Genomic DNA, 22,272 nt, shown 5'->3' with positions numbered 1-22,272 from the left:
TTAGTGAATTTAGTGAGCATCTGAGATAGTATTTGAATTCAGTGCCCGAGTGCAAAGCCAGTCTTTTTTTCCCACTGTACCATGTGTGATGGGGCTCGGCACATACCCATTCTCCCTGTGATGTGGCAAAGCACCCTCACAAACCCTGACCTGACTCGTTGTCCAGAGAAAAGTCATCTGGCATGTCTGGTCATTTTCACATGCTGCTACAACTTACATAGAAAACTGTTATAAAGTATTGATATACTTGGAGTCAAACAGCTACAACAATGAGGACAAAAGGACCTGGGTTTTATATGGAAGAGACCTTAGAAGTCATACCTCCTCACCTCATAAACAAGCACAGTAAGATCTAGATGTTTGCTTGAGGTCACGCAGATGGTGAGTGACAGAGGCACGGCACCATTAGAACTCGGGTCCTGTGATTCCTAGTTCTGTACCCTTTCCACTGAGCCATGACATTTTGGCTCTTCCACCATATCTTGGCATTGTGACCTTGGACAAGCCATTTAACTTGATAAACTGAGGGCCTCAGTTTCCTCATCTGTAAAATGAACTTACCTTACAGGATTATTGTGAAACTCAAGAGGACAATGCATACAACCTGCAGAATGCTAGGCCATATGAACAGGGGCTGTTGTTGCTGTTGTGTTGTTACTACTTACCTATGGGAATGATGGCATGCCCTCAGCACCACGCCATCCTTCTAAAAGCCAGGGATGGTTTGTCAGACTCCAGTGCTCCTACATAATATCTTATGCCTATATTGAAGCCATGCTGCCTAAGTAGAGGCAGCTAGGAGATGCAGTACAAAGAGTGCTGGGCCTGGAGTCAGAAGACCTGAATTCAAATCTAGCCTCGGATACTTACTAGCAGTGTGACCCTGGGCAGGTCACTTGCCCTCTTCCTCAGTTTCCTCAAATGTAAAATGAGATAATAATAGCACCCCTTTCCCAGGATTGTTATGAGGATCAAATCAAATTTGTAAAATGCTTAGCACGGTGCCTGGCTATGTTGTAAGCAGGGCAAGCTCAAAAAGGAACTAAATCAAGAGACCAGGCCTACCTATCTTTTATTTGTCCAAATAAGCTTCTTTTAAAATATATTTATACTTTAAATGATCTTATTGGAGATGATGCTTCAACAGTAGTGTCTATAATCTGTACTTTGCTTGTATTTACAAGTACATTTATCATGTATTTAATTCTGGTACCTATTCTGCATTTGTCTTGTTCCCTTGCATAACCTTTACATATTCATCTGTGCCAGTTTTTAGAAAAATAAATCTGAAACTACTCCTAAGGCAACAGGGACCTCTTCAGATTAACTTGATCTATTAATCAACTGATTAACAGCTGCCAGCCCAGGGCTAACCTAAATAAGATCTTAATTTAAAAAAAATTTGTATCGATATTTATTTTTTACATCACCTCCATTTCCAAATATATCCTACCCATTGAGTCATCTCTTATAACAAAATATGTAGAGAAAAAGAAATTTTTTTAAAAGAGAGCAATTCAACAAAACTAACCAACTCCATTTCCAAATATATTCTACTCATTGACTCATCTCTTGTAAAAAATATGAAAAGAAAGGGAAATTAAAAAAAAGAAAACAATTCAACAAAGCTAACCAGCTTATCAACTACATTTGACAGTATTTGCAGTTTTCCCCACCCACAGTCCCCTACTTCTCTAATGAAAGAAGGAAAATACTTTTGTTCCCCATCTTTTTCAGGGACAAGATTTATAATTATACAGCATTCAACTTTGGGGTTTTTTTTTGGTTTGTTTCATCATTATAATGACAAGGTGTTTTGGCTTTTTTGTGGTTATTGTGTTTTCCATTTATGTTGTTGTAAAGATTGTGTATATTGTTTACCTGGTCCTGTTTGCTCCATATTGCATCAGTACATATAAATCTTCCTGTGCTTTTCTGAATTAATTCTTCAAATTCATTGTCACTTATGTACTAGTAAGAGTCCATTACATTCACTCCTACAGCTTGTTTGGCCTTTGCCCAGTCTTTGGGTCATATAAGTTCATAAAACTTTCAGATAACTAGTTCATTGATTGAGACCCCTGGGGGGCCAATACAGATGCTACATGGAAAATTTATTGTCGTCATCCCTGGATTGATATAATGTTTTAAGTTCGCAGAGCTCTTCCTATACATTTCCTCACTGAAGGCTCAGAACAGTCCCAAATGACATGAACACAGATGGAGCTGGGATTCAAGTCTATAAGCATTCTGACTTTTAGGTAGGTGCTCCTATATCAAGGCATAGAAGGGAGCTGGAAAGCAAGTAAACATTTTTGTTTTGTGACACAGTTGATGATTATGGCATAGTGGACAGAGTCCTGGTCTTTAGGAAGACATGCATTTATATCCTGTCTCTATCTCTTACTATATGAACATGGGTTAGTCAGTCACTGGACCTCTCTCAGCCTAAGTTTCCACATAAGTAAAATGGGAATAATGATGATATGAGCAGTACCTTCTGATGTCACGAAATTCTTGTAAAGCTCAGATGATAGAGTGTACACTAAAAGCTTTGCAAACTGTAAAGAGTTGTATGTATATCAGACATTATTATAGGTACTGGTTGGCCTCTGTGCCTGCCACCAAAAAAAGATCTTTACATAATCAATGAAGCAGTCAGCCAAAGACATTTAGTAAGCTCCTGTTGCTGCAGGCCCTGTGCCGTACAGATCAAGTTAAGAAGAAGAGGTCCCTGATATAGGAGCACTTTTAGACTAAGACAAAAAGTAATCATGTGAATGAACCTAAAAAAGATATGAGGGTGGCAGGACAGAACACTGGAAAGTTATAGGGACTAAATACATGGAGAAATAGACTTGTAAGTATGAACAAAGGGCTATGTACAAATTATAAGTACTTGGAGGGGAAATATTTAATGCCTCTGAGTCTCAGTAAAATGAAAGGGGTTAGTCTAGGTGATCTCTAATATACTATGAACCCATTATGAATCATGGCTATTGAGTATAGGGCTTTGCCCAAGGAACTGATTTCACTTGTATTCCTTTAGCAGTTTAGAAACAATTTAGTTACTAATTTAGCTTCTTAACAGAGCACCTAAATAATCAGAAAATTTAGTTAAAATAGGGATGCTCCTAGAGCAAGGTTTTTTAACCTAGAATCCATGAACTTATTTTTTTTGGTCAGTTTTTTTTGGAGGGGGGAAGGGAAGATAATTGGAGTTAAGTGACTTGCCCAAGGTCACACAGCTAGTTAAGTGTCTAAGGCCAGATTTGAACTCAGGTCCTCCTGACTTCAGGGCCAGTGGACTCACTGTGTCACCTATCTGCCCCCATGAACTGATTTTTTAAAAAATTTCAGTAACTATATTTCAGCATAATTAGTTCCATTTGTGATCTCATGTATTTTATTTTTGCATCCAAAAACATTAGTGGTTTCATAGGGTTCACTGGACTGCCAAGGAGGTCAAGGACACACAAAAAGATTGTGAACTCCTTTGGAGCTTCCTATTCAATCCTATTTCTTGGTCATGCCCCTGGTAAGCTCCTCTCCGACTGGGCCTGGATCAACCCTGGTGACTCTAACAGTGACATCATCTTAGTTCTGTTGCCTTTCTCTGCCCATATCCTCCCCTCATTGCATTCAGTGGTCACACACTAAGTGATATGAGCTTTTTTTAGTACAAGAAGTCTTTGAGGAGTCAGGGTTTCAGAATCTCCTGTGATGAGTGATAGAGAAGCTTGTCAGACCCCTGGGACAAAGCCAGGATTTTAGAGGTATGGGGTATAGTCTGGGAAAAATTGAGTGAATTAGTGGGTATCTGGGCAAGTCTATATTACTGCTGGACTCAAACCCAAAGAATTTGGGGGCTTTTCATGATTAAATAACAGAACCAACTCCCAAGTGAAATGCTGAAATCCAACCTATTATCTTGTTTCCAAACATTTCATCACAAAAGTGAGGTTGAGCAGCAATTTAAATTTTTGCCCAGAGATTCCTTGGTAAAAAGCTGCAATTAAGCTCTGGCTGGTATTCCTGGCTTCCTGAACATTTTCTTTTATGTGTAAAAAATATTCCTGTAATTTTTCAGTCAGGTTATTTCTATAGCTAGAACCAAAAGAAGGGAGGGAGGGAAAAAAAAGTTCAGCACCTAAAATATCAAATTCTTAGCCCAGAAGCCGTGAGGGAAATTCAGTGAAGCTTTATTCTATCAAAAGAAATTGAAGGCAAGGATTGAGGCTTCTGGGTTATTACTTTTAAATAGGTAGAAAGGATGAAATTTGAGTTGATTAGAGACAAAATCATCCAGAGGAAATGCCTAGCAATGAATGTTGTTGTCACACAATGGAATTACTTCAATGTCTGAACCCATTCTGAGCATAAGACTTGATTTCCAGACCTGAATATTGTTCTGCTCTTAGCCTTTCTGGGCCCCAGTTTCCTCATCTTCAAAATAATTCCTGTACTGCACAAACAAGATAATGTTTGTAAATAATCTGTGAATAAACATCTGAGTGCCTCTAAGCACCAGGCGCTGTCCTTGGTCCTGAGTACAAAGACAAAAATTACCCATCTGTACTTTAGGAGTCTATGTTCTGTTATTCAATTGAAGAAGAGAACATTTATGTAAATAATCTTAACAAAATAAATACAAGGTAATTGGAGGGAGTAGAAGGTGGGGCATTTATGTGGGAGGGAGGTCACTAGTAGCTGGGTGTGGGGGGGTGGGAGACAGATTAGGAAAAACTTCATGTAGAAGGTGATACTTGAGCTGAGCCAGAAAGGAAACTAGGGGGTTTTAAGAGGCAGTGGTGAGAAGCATGTGCTTTCAAAGTATGGGGACCAACTTGGGTAAAGATGCTGGTACTGGATATAGAATGTTGTATGTAAGGGACAGTAAGAAGACCAAATTGGCCTGTCTACAAAGAGTTTTATAAAAGTCAGATCCAATTCAGGCTGCTCTGGTGATGATTCAGTTTGGGGATTAGAATGACATGAGACATTCACAGATCATCTAATAGCTAACAAAAGGAAATTTACTTAACCATAGCATGGAAAAGAAATTCAGCAAAGGCATTGAAAGCATTGAATCAATTGGTCAAAGCTTTCTTGACTCAGCATTCACCATGATGACAAGAAGGAGCCAAGGGAAGAGCTCCAGACTGTATTGGCTTTTTTACTTAGACCACCAGGAAGCTATGTCAGTAATTCAAGCCTTAGTGACCTGAGAATTTGTTTTAAGGGTGGTTTTAATACCTTTTAAAGTTCAGAACTTGTCTATCTTAGTTAACATGGGGTAGGGCCTTAGGAAAAGCAAGCTCAGTCTCCCTGACTAGAACCCTAGTAGATATTGCCCTTTTTACAGGGGGGAAGTATACATAAGGCAGGAAAGATAGGCTGGAGCCAGGTTATGAAGGGCTTTAAATGCCAAACAGTATTTTGATCCTAGAGCTAATTGGGTGCTCAATTATTAATGTAATTATGCAGGAGAATGACATGGTCAGATGTGTACTTCAGGAATGCCAATTTGGCAATGGAGGATGGATTGGAGTGGGGAGAGACTTGAGGTACAGTATAGGGCTTTTTTTCTTAACTTTTTAAAAAATTATTTTTAAGATTTATTTTTAAAAAATTTTTAAAAATCTTGTCCACCCTTCCTCCACCCATTGAGCAGGTAAACATTGTTATATCAATTATATACGTGAAATCATGCAAAACATATTTCCATATTAGCCATGTTGCAAAGAAATAAACAAAACAAGAAAAATAAAGAAAGAACAAACTTACAAGCTAGTAAGTGTCCAAAGCTGGATTTGAACTAACATCTTTCTGACTCCAGCTCTGGCATTCTATTCTATCCATTGCATCACCCAGAGCTGAAAGAAATCCCAGTTCAACCTTCTCATTTTGCAGATGAAGAAATTGAGACTCATGAAGCCTAAGTAAGTCACTTGACCAAAATAATAAAAGGGAATAAGAAATAGAAACAGGATTTGAGCTTAATTAGTGCTACTATGCAGAATCTTTGCTGCCTCGTGACCTGTACTTGTTAACATGACCCTGGTCAATTCTTGAAAATTAGGTCTGGGATATCACTCTAGCCATTTTCGTTAGAATCTGGAGCTATTTAGCTCAGGTTGTTTTACTCATACACTAAGACCTGAAGGTTTCAATGATGGGTTTTTACTGAAAATTTATTTTGGGGAGAGGGGGAATCAGCCAGTCAGTCAACAAGCATTTATTAAGTGCTTTTATGGAACTTTATGGGCAGATTGGACTGATACCCCATAATCTTCCATTTTGATTTTGACGTCCTCTGCATTGATATGGATAGATTGATTCAGACTCATACAATAGCAAAATAAAAGTGTTAGTCAAGTCTCACTGGGATAAGATCCTCTTGAATTCTAGAATATGGGGCTCCTCTGGAGGAACTGGGCTCTAGAACAGGTCATACTATGTGTCTGATCCTAAAACATGTCATTCAAGGGAAAAGAGTTTAAAATGCATATTATTAGCCATTTTGGAGGGGAAAGAACATTACAAAAAAGATAACATGGAGCCTGGAATTGAGGGAGGGGAAAGTGGGAGTTCCTTGGGGGTTTGTAATTTGACACTGAATGTATGACTCAGATTTTTTTCTGAAGAATTCATTGAACACTAGTGATTGTGTGATCTGACTACAGTGTCCTTATCTGAAAAAAATGGAGATTACTCCACTTGCAGTGGGGATACTGTGTGATCATATGAGATAAAGACAGCCTTTGGAATCAGAAATACCTGGATTTAAATCCAGTCTCTGGCACGTACTGACTGTGATGCCCTGGGCAAGTCACTTAACTTTTTTAGTGCCTCCTAGCAACTCAGCGAGACTATATAAATTACAGAGGAATTGCTCATCTGCATTGGTAGATAGAATTTTCTCTCAAGAGTTTCCTCTACTGAAGAAATCATTACATCACAGATCTAGTGCTCGCCAAGTCCCCCCAAACCTGCAGATAGGGTTGTTTTCAGGAAAACCTTAAAATAGTATATACATTTGATGTATTATTTTTCCCCCCGTAAAATGTAAACTCCTTGAGCGCAGGAACTATTTTGTTTACATCTTTTCATGTTCAGCACCTAGCACAATGGGGTGTTGTTTCAGGGGGACTAGCACTGCTGGGGTGAGAGCTGCTGAACCCTCTTCAGGGCTGCTCACCCACCTTTGGTGTCTACTTGACTGACCCAGCTCTTACCTGGGACTCCAAGAACCTGTAGGATGCCATGCCCTGATACAACCATCCATCTCAGCAGACAGGCCAAACTAGTTTAAGGGTAACTGACCCTCAAACCTGTCAGTGAATGTCTACTCCAAGCATGTGAAGACTCCCCCATAAGAATGGGAAGATAAGAACAGTTTTTTCCAGTGGCCACGAAGGAGGCTGAAGCAGGTGCCGTGGAGCGCTTAGAGCTTGGTCAGACATCAAAGATGCCAAGGTCATCCCCTGCATTCCAGGTCATTGCCAGTCATTCTGATTTTTTGTCCTATCACTGAAAGTCAATGACTCAGGGAGAGAGAGTAAGGTTGAGAAAAAGAGATTTTGTGCAACTCTGCCTCACTTAAATCCAATTCATGTGCAAGTCAAGTCAAGATATCACTCATGATATCATTGGTCTTCAAAAAGGAAGGATGGGGGCAGCTAGGTGGTGCAGTGAATAGAGCATCAGCCCTGGAGTCAGAAGGACCTGAATTCAAATCCGGCCACAGACACTTGACATTTACTAGCTGTGTGACCTTGGGCAAGTCACTTAACCCCAATTGCTTTGCCTTCCCCCCTCAAAAACAAAAGGAAGGATAAACAACAACAATAACCTAGCAGAGTGCCTTGTCCTAAGAAGGTCTTTAAGACATGGTGTTTTTTTTTTAAGAGAATTGGATCGAATTGACTCAACTACTGAGAATCTATTGTAGCATAATGGAAATGGGGTTTTAGAGTCACAACAGGTGAGTTCAATGGCTCTGTGACCTGGGTCGCTTAACCACTCCGTTCTTTTTTCCTCATCTGTAGAATGTGTGTGTATGAATACACACACTGTACATGTATATGACAAACAATGCACACACATATATACATGTATGTACACATACTCACATATAAAATGACAAGCAGCTAAGTGGTACAGAGGATAAACGTTTGAACCCGGAGCCAGAAAGACTCCTCTTCACGAGTTCATATCTGGCCTCAGACACTTACTAGCTGTGTGACCCTGGACAAGTCACTTAACCTTGTTTGCCTCAGTTTCCTCATCTGTAAAATGAGCTGGAGAAGGAAATGGCAAACCAGTCCAGCATCTTTGCCAAGAAAATCCCAGGTGGGGTCATCAAGAGTCAGACATGACTGAATAACAACAACAGTCTATCTATATCTATGTGTATATGTACATAGACAACATAAATACAAAGTAATGTTTAGTTAGGTGAAGCAGATAGAACACCAGACCTGGAGTCAAGAATCTGGCCTCAGATATTTTTTTTAAATGTTTACTTTTAGTTTACAGCATTCAGTTCCACAAGCTTTTTGACCTCAGATGTTTACCAGCTGTATGATCCTGGAAGTTCCTTAACCTCTGCCTCAGTTACCTCATCTATAAAATGAGGATAATAAAAGCACTTACCTCCCAGGTCTGTGGTGGAGATATAGTGCAATGTTTGTAAAGGGATTTACAAGCCTTGACAGGCTGCATACATGCTAACAACATCATCAGTTTCCAGTAAGGAGAGACTTTGGCATCTGAAGGGGGCAGGAAAGGCCTCAGGTAAGAACTGCTACTTGAATGGAGGTTTGAAGGAAACCAGAAAATCTAGATTTTCTAATAATAGTGAACAGTTTTACATAGTATTTACAGTATGCCAAGCACTGTGCTTTGTGCTTTACAATTATTATCTCATTCAGTCCTCACAACAACCCTGGGAAGTAGGTGCCATTTTACAGGTGGGGAAACTGAGGTTAAGTGACTTGACCAGGGTCACACAGCTAGTAAGTGTCTGAGGCCTCATTTGAATTCAGGAAGGTGAGTCTTCCTGACTCCAGGCTGGGCACTCTGTGCACGATGATTCCACCTAGCTGCCCCTTGTTTGCCCCCAGTTTATTATATGTTTATTATTAGTCTGGGAGCTTCTTGAGAGAAGAAACTTTTTTTTTGCATTTCTTTGCATCCCCAGTGCTTGGCATAGTGCTTGGCACATGGTGGGTGCTGAATAGAGGTTTATTGACAAGAACACATGCTTAATGAGGAAGCAGTCCAGTGCATGAGGAACAGTTTGTGCAAAGGCATGGAAATGGGAGAGATTTGTAGCGTCATGTGTGAGGCGTACAGCAAAAAGAGCCGTTTGGCCGGGCCGTAGAATTCATAAAGGGGAGTAATATATAACAAGGCTGCCAAGGGAGGTTGGGACCAGATTGTGAAAAGCTTAAAAGGCCAAACAGAACAGCTTCTATTTGATTCCAGAGGTAATAGGGGGCTACAGGACTTGTGGATGGCTCAAGGGAATGCCATAGATCTAAGCTTCAGGGAAAATCACTTTGGTACCAGGGTGAAGGTAATATGGAAATAAATGTCAGCTCTTACTTTCATCTGGTTTTTCTTCAGATGTTGCTTCCTAGGTGCAGAACTTGAGATAACTGGCCAGATTCTTCATAACTTAGGGACAGTTTTAACCATAACAGAAACCTCTTCATTTCTAAGCCCTGACAGAGCAGTGGCTCGTTTTAGGAGTTGGCCCACAAGAGGCATTTATTAAATTCTTGTGTATAAAGTCCTCTGGTCTCACTGCCCCAGAGCAAGGCCCAGCTATAGATCATCCCATAGGGCTCTAGGGCAACCCTGAGGGGTTGGGGTATCAGCTTAAGACCATTCTGGTGTGTTCCCACTACTATTAATTAGCCATCAGTGACTAGTGTCCCAGTTTTATTCAGTCAGTCAGCCTTGAATAGTTTTTACAAAAAGGTGTTTACTTATAGGATTTAGCAAGAAGGGATGTATAAACATTCTTCCTGCCTCCCAAGACCAGGGAGGCACACTCTCTTCTAAACCATTCATTTTTTCGTTCCACCAAGTTCATGACCCAGTGAAGCATCCCTGCTGGATGAGAACCTGTATTAGCCAGCAGTAGTCTGGATGCCATAGGTTCCTGCTCGTTCCTTAGTACTGGACTGGCTTCAAACCTGGCCTGGTCTCCACTCCCAGATCTCATAACCATTCTCCTTAAAGCAAGAAAGATAAAGACCTGAGGCCTGTATTCAGGCCTCCTGTGGTCCCTGATGGAAGGGCCTCTCTTTAAACATTGATTCTCTTCTCTCACCTGGATGCTGCCAGATAGGAAGATGTCAGCCCCCAAAGGAGGAATGGGTTATGGGTGCCTAGCCTTCTGAATGCCTCTTGTTCTGGCTGTGCTTCTAATCTAAAAGATTCCTCTTCGTATATGGCTGGAAGACCATGACCAATTGTGGGATGCCTCTGCTTGCCCCTAATATCCCCAAGGCACTTCTAGTGTGAATCTAAATGACTTTTCCAAAGTGGGTCGGCTAGGCTCTTCTAGGAGGGAGATTGTATCAGCATTGCCCAATTTTACCCTTACTATATGCCAGGCACTTGGCTTGTGGTATGAAGGACAGTAGAAACATCCCCTGCTCTCAAGGAGCTCTCATTCTGATAGGGGAGTCAACATCGAAATGACTAAAATATATAGTTATCCCTTCTGCTTCATGGGGGTTAGGGATGTGGTGCCCCACCCCACTGTGGTGCCCCACCCCACCCCACCCCACCCCAAACTCCACCACAATCTGGGAAATCCATGTAAAATTTTTTAGCTCTCCCTTCATACCAGAAAAACAGTCTGAATTTTTTTCTTTTTCTTTTATGCGATGTTTATAATGCCTTATTGTAAAATTTGGATTAATTATTTGGTCATAGTCTCTGTGTCATCTGCTGGCCTTCACGTGTCATTTGTAGCTTCAACAAAACTCACCCAAAATTCCTATTTAATTTCTTATGGGGAAAGTTGCGATGTGGAAGGGATAAGTGTACTGAGGAGAAGGAAGGTATGAGAAGAAAGGCATTAATAGCAGGGAACTGGGAAAGGCCCTTTAGAAAAGGTGGGATTTGAAGCCGGCGAATCTGAGAGGTAGAGGTAAAGAGGTGGAGGCCTGCCAGGCATGGGGGACAGCCAGGAACAAGGCATAGAAAGAAGCAAAGCAGTGTTGTATATGAGGGGTAGCGAATGGGCCAGTGTAACTGGACAGGAGAGTGTGAAGGAGGGGAGTAAAGTGTAGAGAAGACTGAGGAAGTCATAAGGAGCTTTAAATGCCAACAGAGGACTTTATATTTGATTTTAGAGATAATAGGAAGACACTGGGATTTATTGACTTGGGGTAGGAAGACATGCTTTAGGAAATTAATTTTGATGGCTGAATAGGGGATGTATCTGTGTGAGGTGAGACTTGAGTCGGGGTGGTCAATTGAGTCTCTTTAAATAATTAATGGAGCCTGAACTAGGATCATGGCTGTGTGAATGGAGCATAAGGGGACATACAAAAGAGAAGATAGGGAAGGTAGAAATTTAATTAAAATTTCATTAATATAGATTTATCTAATATTGCTATAATAGCTTAGTAAATAGAAAGGATCTTGGAGATCAGTTAATCCATCCCCTCAGATGAAGAAACTTGAGCACCAGAGAAACTGACTTGGCCAAGGTCACACCTAGAAACAGTTGGCTGAGCCTGGAGTCTCTGTCAAAACGTGTGCATAAATGGGGTCTGCTTGGCTCTTTTCACTGTGGTACATGCTATTGCTCAGCATAACAAAAGGATTCATACATTCCTTTGGAAATTATCACAATGGACTTTGGCTTATGCTGTAAATGTGTTTCAACAGCCTGTGAGTGGCCAAGGTGCATCTCAGATGCAGTTTAAGCAATAATAGGAATATAAAATGGTCCTGTTAACAACCTGTGATCTCATTTCAGATTTGGCTTTTCTCAGCCTGTTGAGGGCAGCCAAGTTCATGGGTGCTTATATTTAGCCCCACATTCTGATACCATAATTGTCTCCAAAATGTCTTTGTTTTATCACTCCTATCATTTCAACACCTGTGCCCTGGCTTTTGTATGGTACTTTAGGAGCAGGAGATGACTGCTTTGTCTTTAAAATGGCATGAAAAAAAAATAAAAATCCTGACAGTTCCTGCTGACTGTCCAAATGGCTCTGCCATAAAGACTTGTTCAAACAAAAATATGTTGCTCTTTGAGCAGAATCTGGTTTTTAGGATATCTAGACTACACAGCTTAATGGGCTAAGAAGGTCTTGAAGTGGTCAAGACTTAGGAGGTTTTAAAAATCAGCCTTTCCGAAGTTCTTTCTGTGGCTTTTTGTTTGTTTTGTTTTTCTTGGCAAATGTGACCTGGATAAAGGAAAGTCAATTATTTAGGTGGGGTGGTTCTGCTTAGTTTTTCCTCCCTATGTGTTTTATGCAGTATACTGTACTAGGCACTTTCTTTATGTCCTCAGTGCTTAGCACAGTGCCTAGAATATAGTCAGTGATTAATAGATGCTTGTTCACTGACTAACATTTTTTGTTGTCTTGGCTGTGTAACCTTGGGCAACTAAGTCACTGCAGCTCTCTATATTGGATTCCTTATCGTCCAGAGGAGGATAATAACATCTCTCACATGAGAAGTCAGTCAGTCAATAAACGTTAAGCAATCAATTAATCAAAAAACATTTATTAAGCACCTATGATGTATCAGGCACTGGAGATGTAAAGAAAGGTAAAGATAGGCCATGCTCTCTAGGAGTTCACAATCTAACGGGGAAAATGTTTCAAAAAAGATGAAAGAAGGGCAGCTAGGTGGTGACGTGAATAGAGCACCTGCCCTGGAGTTAGGAGGACCTGAGTTCAAATCTAGCCTCAGACATTTAACACTTACTAGCTGTATGACCTTGGGCAAGTCACTTAACCACAATTGCCCTGCCTTCCCCCTCCCAAAAAAAAAAGATGAAAGAGTATCTAAATATGAAGTATCATTTTTTTGTAGTGCTTAGCAAGCAGTGTCTCAAAGTCTAGCTCCTCAGTCTTTCTTCAGAGACCTATTGAGACTATAGGGGATAGAGGATAGGGCATGGGAATACTCTAAAGGTCCCTTGTCTTGTCTGGAAACATGGAGCCTCCTTGCATCCAGCTTTAATACAGGGCCATGCAAGGGTTACTCCCTGGCAATACAGTTTCAGCTGCTTTCTCACCTCATGGAAGCTTTCTCAAGAAGCATGTTGCCCTTCTTATCTCCCAATCAGGTTTGAGTTCTCCATATCAGGTTGGGTTGGGGTAAATCTGTTTCCCCTCCCCACCTCTGTACTTGAGTCTTGTGCTTTCCTCCTTCATTAACACCCCCTAGAGAAAAGCCTGTATTTTATACTCTCAGTGGTACTTTGGGCCCCTTGTCTTTCTTTGGGGTCACTCAGGTGGGCTTATTAAAATTATCTGGAGCTGTTCTCCTTGACTCCCAGTGTAGTCAGTCAACAAACATTTACTAAATACTTACTATTATGACAGGTGAAATCTGAAAATAACTGAGGAGGCAAAGGTTCAAGCTTCTGAGCATAGCAGTTTATTAAACAATGTGTACCAATTGCATAGCCAATCAGGACCAGGCCTCCTTAGCTTGTCATTGCACAGGGGGAGACAGATTTTTGTGCATTATGTCAACTAGCAGTCATGATTCCAAAAGATATGGGTAGTAACTTATTTTACTACAACAGATAGCAGAAAGAAATTCCTCTTGTATGGAATACAAAGGAGGGCAGCTGACCACATTGTCAATTAAAAGCAAACAGTTAACTGGATATAAACCAGGAGGCAGCTAGGTAGTTCGGTGGATAGGGCACCAGGCCTACAGTCAGGAATACCTGAGTTCAAATCCAGCCTCAGACACTTACTAGCTGTGTGACCCTAGGCAAGTCACTTTAGCCTGGTTTGTCTTAGTATCCTCGTCTGTAAAACAAGATGGAGAAGGAAATGGCAAACCACTCCAGGATCTTTGTAAAGAAACCCCCAAATGGGGTCACAAAGAATCAGATGCCACTGAAAAAAAAACCAGGATACCAAATTAGGTAATCTGATTTCTAATTGGAGGAAAGATTAGGAACTTTCTGAGTCGGGAGGGGGAAGAGTGAACAGGTGCAGTTCCCTGAAATCAGAAAAAGCAATATCGCATTCCTCCCAAGTGTCTATGAACAGTGAAGGGAACATGGAAGTGGTAAGCAATTGACCGGTATGGGGCCAGTTTTCAGAAAAGACATATGGGTTCCTGAGATAATAATTGTGCAAAATCTTCTTGCATCAACCTTTGGATCTGACTGGGTTTCTGGTCAGCAATACCTGGGTCCTTAGTTAAGGGTCTTTTAGCAGCAGATAGAAGTGGTCCAGCTTTCCAGCCGTGCTAGGCTAGGTTCAAACAATGCAATAAAGTTTTCTCATAATTCCCACAAGTGAATAAGTTTTTCTCACAAGACAGAAATTAGACTAAATTTATAATTAAATAGAAAAGGAACTGAGCTAGACCCAAAATTGAGTCAGTGTGGCACATCCAGTTCCCACACTATATTCCATGTGTCCTGGGGGTTTGGAGCATGTCCAGATTCACTTTGCAAACAGTGGGGATACAAGGAAAAGCCAAGGCATTCACATCGTGATGGGGGAGACAGACATAACCAGTTATAGATATACATACATACATATAAAGTGTATATACAAGATATATATTTATATATGTGTTTGTACATACATATACATATGCATATATGTGTGTGTACACATACATGCATATACATACATGCACACAGATACACACATATATACTTTTATAGTCATTTCAGTTGTGTCCAGCTCTTCTTCATTTATTTGGGGTTTTCTTAGCAAAGATACTGGAATGTTTTACCATTTCCTTTTCCAGCTCATTTTACAGGTGGAGATCTGAGGCAAACAAGGTTAAGTGACTTACCCAGGGTTACACAGCTAGTAAGGGTCTGAGAACAGATTTGCACTCAGGAAGATGAGTCTTCCTGATTCCTGTGCCACCCAGCTGCCCCATCTATGTATGCGTGTATGTATGTATATAATAGGAGGTGGCTTCAGCCATGGTGGAGCAGCCAGTTACAAAGATGGGGGATGGGAGATAGCATGTTGTATTTGATTAACTGGAAGAAGATCAGTCTAGCAGGATTATTGTGTTGACTAGTAAATGTAAGAAGACTGGAAAGGTAGAAAGGGGGTAGATTTTGATGGGTTTTAGTGCCAAACAAAGGACTTTGTGATTGACCTTTGAGGTAATAAGAGAGCTGTTAGATTACATGAATTCCCAGAGTGGCCATTACTGCCCCCTGGGGGGTGCTGGAATGATCCAGGGAGTGGTAGTAGTTTGACATGATGCAAATTTTAAAAAAAGTTAAAGGGCTAAAGGAAAGTAGATTTCCAGAGGAGCGATGAGTAATTTTTTTTTTCCTTAGGGAGACAGGCTGGGAACTTCTGATTAGAATTTCTTGAGTTGGAGGTACTCCTACTCAGTGGTCTGATCTAAGCTTTAGCAAAACCACTCAGGCAGCTGAGCTAAGGATGAATTGGAATGGAGAGAGGCTTGAGGCAGGGAGTTCAGTTAGAAGGCCATTGCAAGAGTCCCAGCAAAGGTGATGAGAATGTAAATGACTGTGTTACTGAAGAGAAAGGGACATATGAGATGGTGTAAAGCTAGAAACGACAGGTAGTGGAGGGAATAGCAGAGAACTAAGGCCCCTACCAGTGTTGCTGCCTTCCAGGAAGGAGAAAACATAGTGTCCCTGCTACATTTACACTCAAGTTAGAAAAAGGGAATAGTTTCCCACAAATACATTAAAAATCAGGGACAAGAATGGTGAGGTGGATAAAGGATTGACCAGATTTTGTGGTGGGAAACATCTATTCATTGAGGGATCATCCTGGAGGGAGGGAGTTTGAGCAGAGTATAGAAGGAATTGGAAAGAGTGGTGGAAGGGGAGGGGATGTAGGAAGGGGAATACAAAGTAACATCATGCAATGGGCAGAGCCAAGGACTGGGTTCTACTTGGATATCTACATCCATAAAACCTTGAGCAAATCATTTATCTTTAAATCTTAATTTTAGTATCTGTAAAATGGGGGTGGTACTGCCTTTCTAAACTCATAGGACAGTCTCAGTCCTGTGAGTGTTAAATGCCTAGTATGTGCAAGCCACTGAGCTAAGTTCTGGGGGTGCAAAGAAAGGCAACAGCCAATCCATGTCCTTAAGGAGCTTGCAGTCTAATGGGGAGACAACGTGCAAACAGCTATGGACAAACAAGATACATACAGGTCACCCGCTGCCTCCTGGGCTTATCACCAGTCATCTTGATCTTTGTCTTGCCACTGGACTTCAGTGACTCTGGAGGAGACAGTGAGGCCAACAACATTGTGTAACTCGGCCTCACTTCAATTAAATCTGAATCATGCCCAAGTCAAGACATCACCCTTGTGATGACAGTTGGTCTGCTTGGGCACGAAGGATGAACAGCAGGATAAACTGACGATCTTCTCAAAGGGAGGGAACCATAATTAAGGAGGCATGGAAAAGGCATCTTGTAGAAAATGGGACTTTACTTGAGACTGAAAGGAAGCCCCAGAAGCCAGAAGGAGTCAGAAATGAGGAAGGACAGAATTCTGCACCTGAGGGACAAGCCAGTGAAAATGCTCAGAAGAAGTTGGGGTGACTTATACTAAGGAACAGCAGTGGGACTGATATTGCCAAATCATAGAATACATGGGGGAGGGGGGTGGCGGCAGAGTAATGTAAGAAGATTAGAAAGGTAGAAGGTGCCAAGTTATGAAGGGCTTTAAAATCCAGACAGAGGATTTTATATTATATTCTGGAGGTAATAGGGGGCCCTATTGAATTGGAAGGAATGATATGGTCAGACCTGCTTTTGGAGTGGGGAGAGACTGGAGTTCAATGCTGTGTCAAAAGACAGGAATAGGCATATGCAAGAGATGTTAAGAAGGTAGAAACAACAGAATTTGGCAACAAATTGGACATAAGGGGTGAGAGAGCGTGTGGAGTTGAGGATGACACCTAGGTTGTGAACCTGGGTTACTGAAAAGATGAAGGTACTCTTGAGGGTGATGGAGAAGTAAGAAAGAGGGGAGAGTTTGAGAGGGAAGATGAATTCAGTTTTAGACATGCTAAGTTTTAAATATCTGAGACTTCCAGTTTAAGATGTCCAATAGGTAATTGATCACCTGCATGGAAATGATAATTGAATCTATGGGAACTGATAAGATCACCAAGCAAAATAGTATAGAGAAAAAACAAGGGGACCCAGGACCAAATCTTGGGGGACACCCAGGGTTAGATGACTTGTCAGCAAAGGTGACTTGAGGATCAGTCGGATGGGAAAGAAGAAAATCAAGAGAAAACTATCATGAAAACATAAAGAATGACTTGTGGTCTTCTCAAGGACTTCAACCACTACAGGGAGGAGAGATAGGACAACAGATAGCAGGGATGGATGGATCGAGTGGGGATTTTTGAGGATGGCAGAGACAGATATGTCTGTAGGCAACAGGGAAGCAATCAACAGAGAGGGACAGATTGAAGATTAGTGAGAGAGTAGAGATGATAAGGATGGGCATCTGCAGGACAGGATAGGATGAAATGGGATTGTGTGTGAGTATAGAGAGATCTGCCTTGTCAAAGAGTCAGTCAACAAATATTTATTAAACACACACTGTGTGCCAAGCACTATACTAAGCTCTGAGTGAAGGAGGGCTGCCTCTTCTTGTGAGACCCACTGTCTTCACCACTTGTAGGAAGAGACACTAAGGAAAGGCATCTAAGTGATTTGAGATGAGGAGAAAGAGAGAAGAGCACCCTCTCAGTGAACGGCCTCAAATTCTTCAGTGAAAGATGAGTCAGGGGGCGGCCAGGTGGTGCAGTGAGGAAGAGCGCCAGCCCCAGAGTCAGGAGACCTGGGATCGAATCCGGCCTCAGATACTTAGCACCACACCCAGAAATAACTGGCCATGTAACGTTGAGCAAGTTACTTAACCCTAATTGCTTTAAAAAAAAAGAAAAGAAAGGAAAGATGAGGCAAGATTCTCAGCAGAGATGGTGAAGGGAGTGAGGGTGTGACTAGGAGGCATGGGCAGGGATGAACAGGTTTAGAAAAGGCTCTTTGGTGAATAGGATAGGGAATGGAATTGTGGGGTGTCAAATGAGATAACATGAAAGCACCTGAAAACAGTATCAGGAAAAGATATGGTATTACTACTATTACTTTCTTTTCTGAAAAATGTCAGCAAAGAAAATACATCCCAGGAGCCTTCCTGCCGCCGGTGCATGGTGGCGCCCCACTCAGAATTTGGCAGCAAGGTTTGCCCAAGATTATATCTGAGCTGAGATTTGAAGGAGTAATGGGAAGAATGCATCCCTGGCAAGGTAGTCAGTACAGAAGAGGGAGGTGAGAAATAAAATGATGCATTTGGGGAACAGTGAGTAGGTTAGTCTGGCTGGGATGTAGAGTGTGTGAAGAGAAGCAATATTCAAGAAGACTGGAAAGGAAAGTAGAACCAGATGCTGAAGGGCTTTTGATGTCAAGCTGAGAGGTTTGTATTTTATCCCAGAAGCAATAGAAAACCATTGAAGTTTCACGAAGTGGCATGATTAGACTTGTGCTTGGGAAGGTATCTTAAGGCTCCTTCTGACTCCAAAGTCTACTCCATTTGTTGAAATTTTGGGTCTGAGATAGATAATCCAGAATCAGCAATGGACTCAGTGTTCCTAGGGAACTGACCCCCAAATGTCTATTATCTCTTTTCTTTGGCTTATTGCCTCTACCTAGGTTTAACCCAGGAATATTGCTTCTTTCTTATTTTCCCCCAAAATAGATACAAGAGTTCCATAACTCTCTTACAAGCACTCAAGTTTACACCTGCCAGTAGGGTATAGAACATTTTTATTTCATCCTACATAACATTATTGTAGTTCCAGTACATATATAAAAATGGAGAAAGCACTCAAATAGCTCCTACAGAAGCCTCTATGGAAGGAAGGTGAACTAGGTGTTGTTGGATAACCCTTTAATTTTCTTTCCTACACAGTCCTAGCCAGTCTCCCTAGGACTCATAGTGCCACCTTGTGGTTCAGATTTCTCCTGGAAAGTAAACTTCCTTTAAGGACAACTGAATAACCAGCCCTGTGCCTATTGGACTTGTATTGTCCCAAGAAGGATGCTCTTCAAGAACTATGAGGACAATTCTCTTCTCTCTCCACAAACACACACACACATCCTCCTCTTTAGAAGTTCCAGTCCTGGAACTCTTGAATTTGGAAGTTACTCATGAGGCAACTCCCAAAGATTTTTCTGGCTCAAAGACTAAGATTCCAGGACCCTATTGCCTGAGGAATTAAAAATCTCTATTCTTCTACATAAGAAGCTCAGGATCCCTAAGCTGACCTCTTGGGCCATCTGCAAGGACATCTAATTTGACATGTATTTTTAAAATTCAGTTTTGTTTTCATTTGCAAATTCTCTGCCCACCTTCCCATTTCTCTACTTGTTGAGAAAGCAAGAAAAATAAAACTGGTTACAAATATGTATAATTATGCAAAATAAAACTCTGAACCAATCCTGTCCCAAAAAAAAGAAAGAAAAGAAAATGTGCTTCAATCTACACTCTTGAGTCCATCAGCTCTCTCTATATGGAGGTGGATAGCATTTTTCACTGAGAGTCCTTTGGAACTGTGGTTGGTCATTGTTTTGATAAGAATTAAGTCATTCAAAGTTATCTTTACAATGTTGCTGTTATAATACACATTGTTCTCCTGGTTCTGCTTTCAATTTGTATCAGTTCATACAAGTCTTCTCAGGTTTTTCTGAAACCATCCCTTTTATCATTTCTTATAGCACCACAGTATTCCATCACATTCACATACCATAACTTGTTCAGTCATTCCATAATTGATGGGCATCCTCTCAGTTTCTAATTCTTCACCACTAGAAAAAGAATTGCTATAAATAATTTTGTGCATATGAGTACCTTTCTTCTTCACTTCGATTTCTTATGGGGTCTGGAAGAACTAGTGATATTTCCGGGTGTATTTCTGTTGCAAGTTGCCATTAACTGTCCATGGGGGTGGGGTGTAAACTGTATATGCATTTAGCTTCTCTCGTTCATTTGATTTCTGAAGTAGCATTGGTTCTAAACTAGAGGAAGACTAATACTAGCCCAATGTAATGCATAAGAAGAGAGATTTTAGAAGTAGTTTATGGCCAATCTGTATGCCACGTTGTATCTTTGAAGCTGACTATCACTGCTGGATAAAGTTCAAAAAAGAAGCTGGCTTAGGGAGTGGGCATTTAAAGCCATTTCTGAGTATAGAATATAACACAGTGAATGAAACATAAGATATGTGTAACCAGTACAATCTGCTGAAGTCTTCGAAGATCTTAGTCTTATTTGGAATGTTTATTACACCCACATTCCAATTCTTCTAATTTTACTTCCTTAACTGGCAATTAGCAACCAAAAGCAATTCAGCTGTTACATTCAAGAACTGGCTTTTTTTTTTTTAACATACATAAATCTGTGAAAGCCTCAATTCTCCTATGACTCTTGCCCATGGAATATAGAATCTGTGATTAGAAAAGTTATCTGTCATCATTCTCTCAAATGTTGGTTTCTAAGGCCAAGAATCCAGTGAAACATTTTCTGCATGTGTTTGCATTTGTTTTGCCAAGAATATTTGTCTGAGCTCTGAAATGCCATGGTGATGAGCACCATAGAAACAGATACATGAGATGATTCATAAATGGCAACTTGGTTAGAGACCAAAAATCAAATATTTTTTTTTTCTTGAATGCTGTTGATAGTTTGCATGGCAATTGCTGAAGACATTAATGGCACCTGAAGGAGATTATCAATCTTATTAATATGTGTATTTCCTCCAACAATGCAGATTGTATCCCATCCACATCAACTCAGCCTGGTTCAATCCCCTCAGCATTTTTATCCTTTTATCCAAAGCAAGAATAAGGAATGAGAAGGACTTATGGAAACATAGCCCCATGGAACTTAGATGAATGTTACACTCTGAGTCTTTAGGATGATGGGAAATCATTGACATTACTAAGTAATATCATTTCTCTTTATGTTTTTATAAAAGAAACTAATCTCTTCCTTTTTAATTCATACTTCATAGATATTCAGTAATCATTCCCCATTTAATTGACACCACTATAGAAATTCAATTCAATTCAACAAGCAATTATTAAACAACTATGATGCCACAGGATACAGAGAGTAAAACAGTCCTTTTCTTTAAAGAACTTCCATTCTGAGGGGTTATTCCATTCAAATTAACTTTCTATAAAACTGTTTTTTCTTCTTCAAGCACAAAAACATAAAATCTTAAACATTTTTTATGGAAATTACTTTAAAATGTGACTAATTTTATGTCTTTTAAGAATCAATCAGGGGCGGCCAGGTAGCAGAGTGAGTAAGAGCACTGGCTCCAGAGTCAGGACGACCTGGGATTGAATCCGGGCTCAGACTCTTAGCCAGAAACACCTGGCCGTGTAACCTTGAGTAAGTTACTTAACCCCAATTGCTTAGGGACGGCCAGGTGGCTCAGCGAGTAAGAGCACCAGCCCCAGTGTTGGGATGACCTGGGGATCGAATCCAGGCTCAGATACTTAGCACCACACCCAGAAATAACTGGCTGTGTAACCTTGAGCAAAAGTTACTCAACCCCAATTGCTTAAAATTTTTTTTTAAAAAAGGATAAAAAAATCAATCAACAAGAATTTATTCAGTACCTATTATGTGATGCAAAGACAAAAACTATCCAGTTGCCTCCTCTCAGGGAGCATACCTTCTATTGAAGGAGATAATGTGTACAGATAATATCTCTAGCTGACAGCAATGGGTTCCTCATAAGGCAAAAATTCATAACTGCCTCCTTAAACAGAATATCTTGAGCATAATTTATGCATTCTTGCCTTAGGATTATCACATAAAAATCAATTGTTATACAGTAACATTGCCCTTAGGAACTATTCGGATTGATAGAGGATTTTGCTACTCTCTTACTTGGCACTCAAAACACTCAAGCTTTCATACTTTTTTAGTTCCTGTTTGTTTTTAAAATAACTTTTCTGTCTCTTTCCTCAGTATTTGGCTGTCATTTTCC

At 40.6% G+C, this 22,272-nt stretch overlaps 1 protein-coding gene across 2 annotated transcripts in view; it reads left to right on the top strand.

Annotated features, from left to right (window-relative positions):
• Window positions 1-22,272, top strand: part of SYT17 (synaptotagmin 17) — a 91,783-nt gene that overhangs the window by 54,897 nt on the left and 14,614 nt on the right. The window lies entirely within an intron of this gene.

The sequence above is a fragment of the Petaurus breviceps genome, unplaced genomic scaffold (assembly GCF_028583685.1).
Source record: "Petaurus breviceps papuanus isolate PSGF00001 unplaced genomic scaffold, PetGlider_PUasm1.0 229, whole genome shotgun sequence".
Classification (NCBI taxonomy): Eukaryota; Metazoa; Chordata; class Mammalia; order Diprotodontia; family Petauridae; genus Petaurus; species Petaurus breviceps.
The sequence above is the reverse complement of the archived record's forward strand: the minus strand, read 5'-3'. Positions and strand labels throughout refer to the sequence as shown.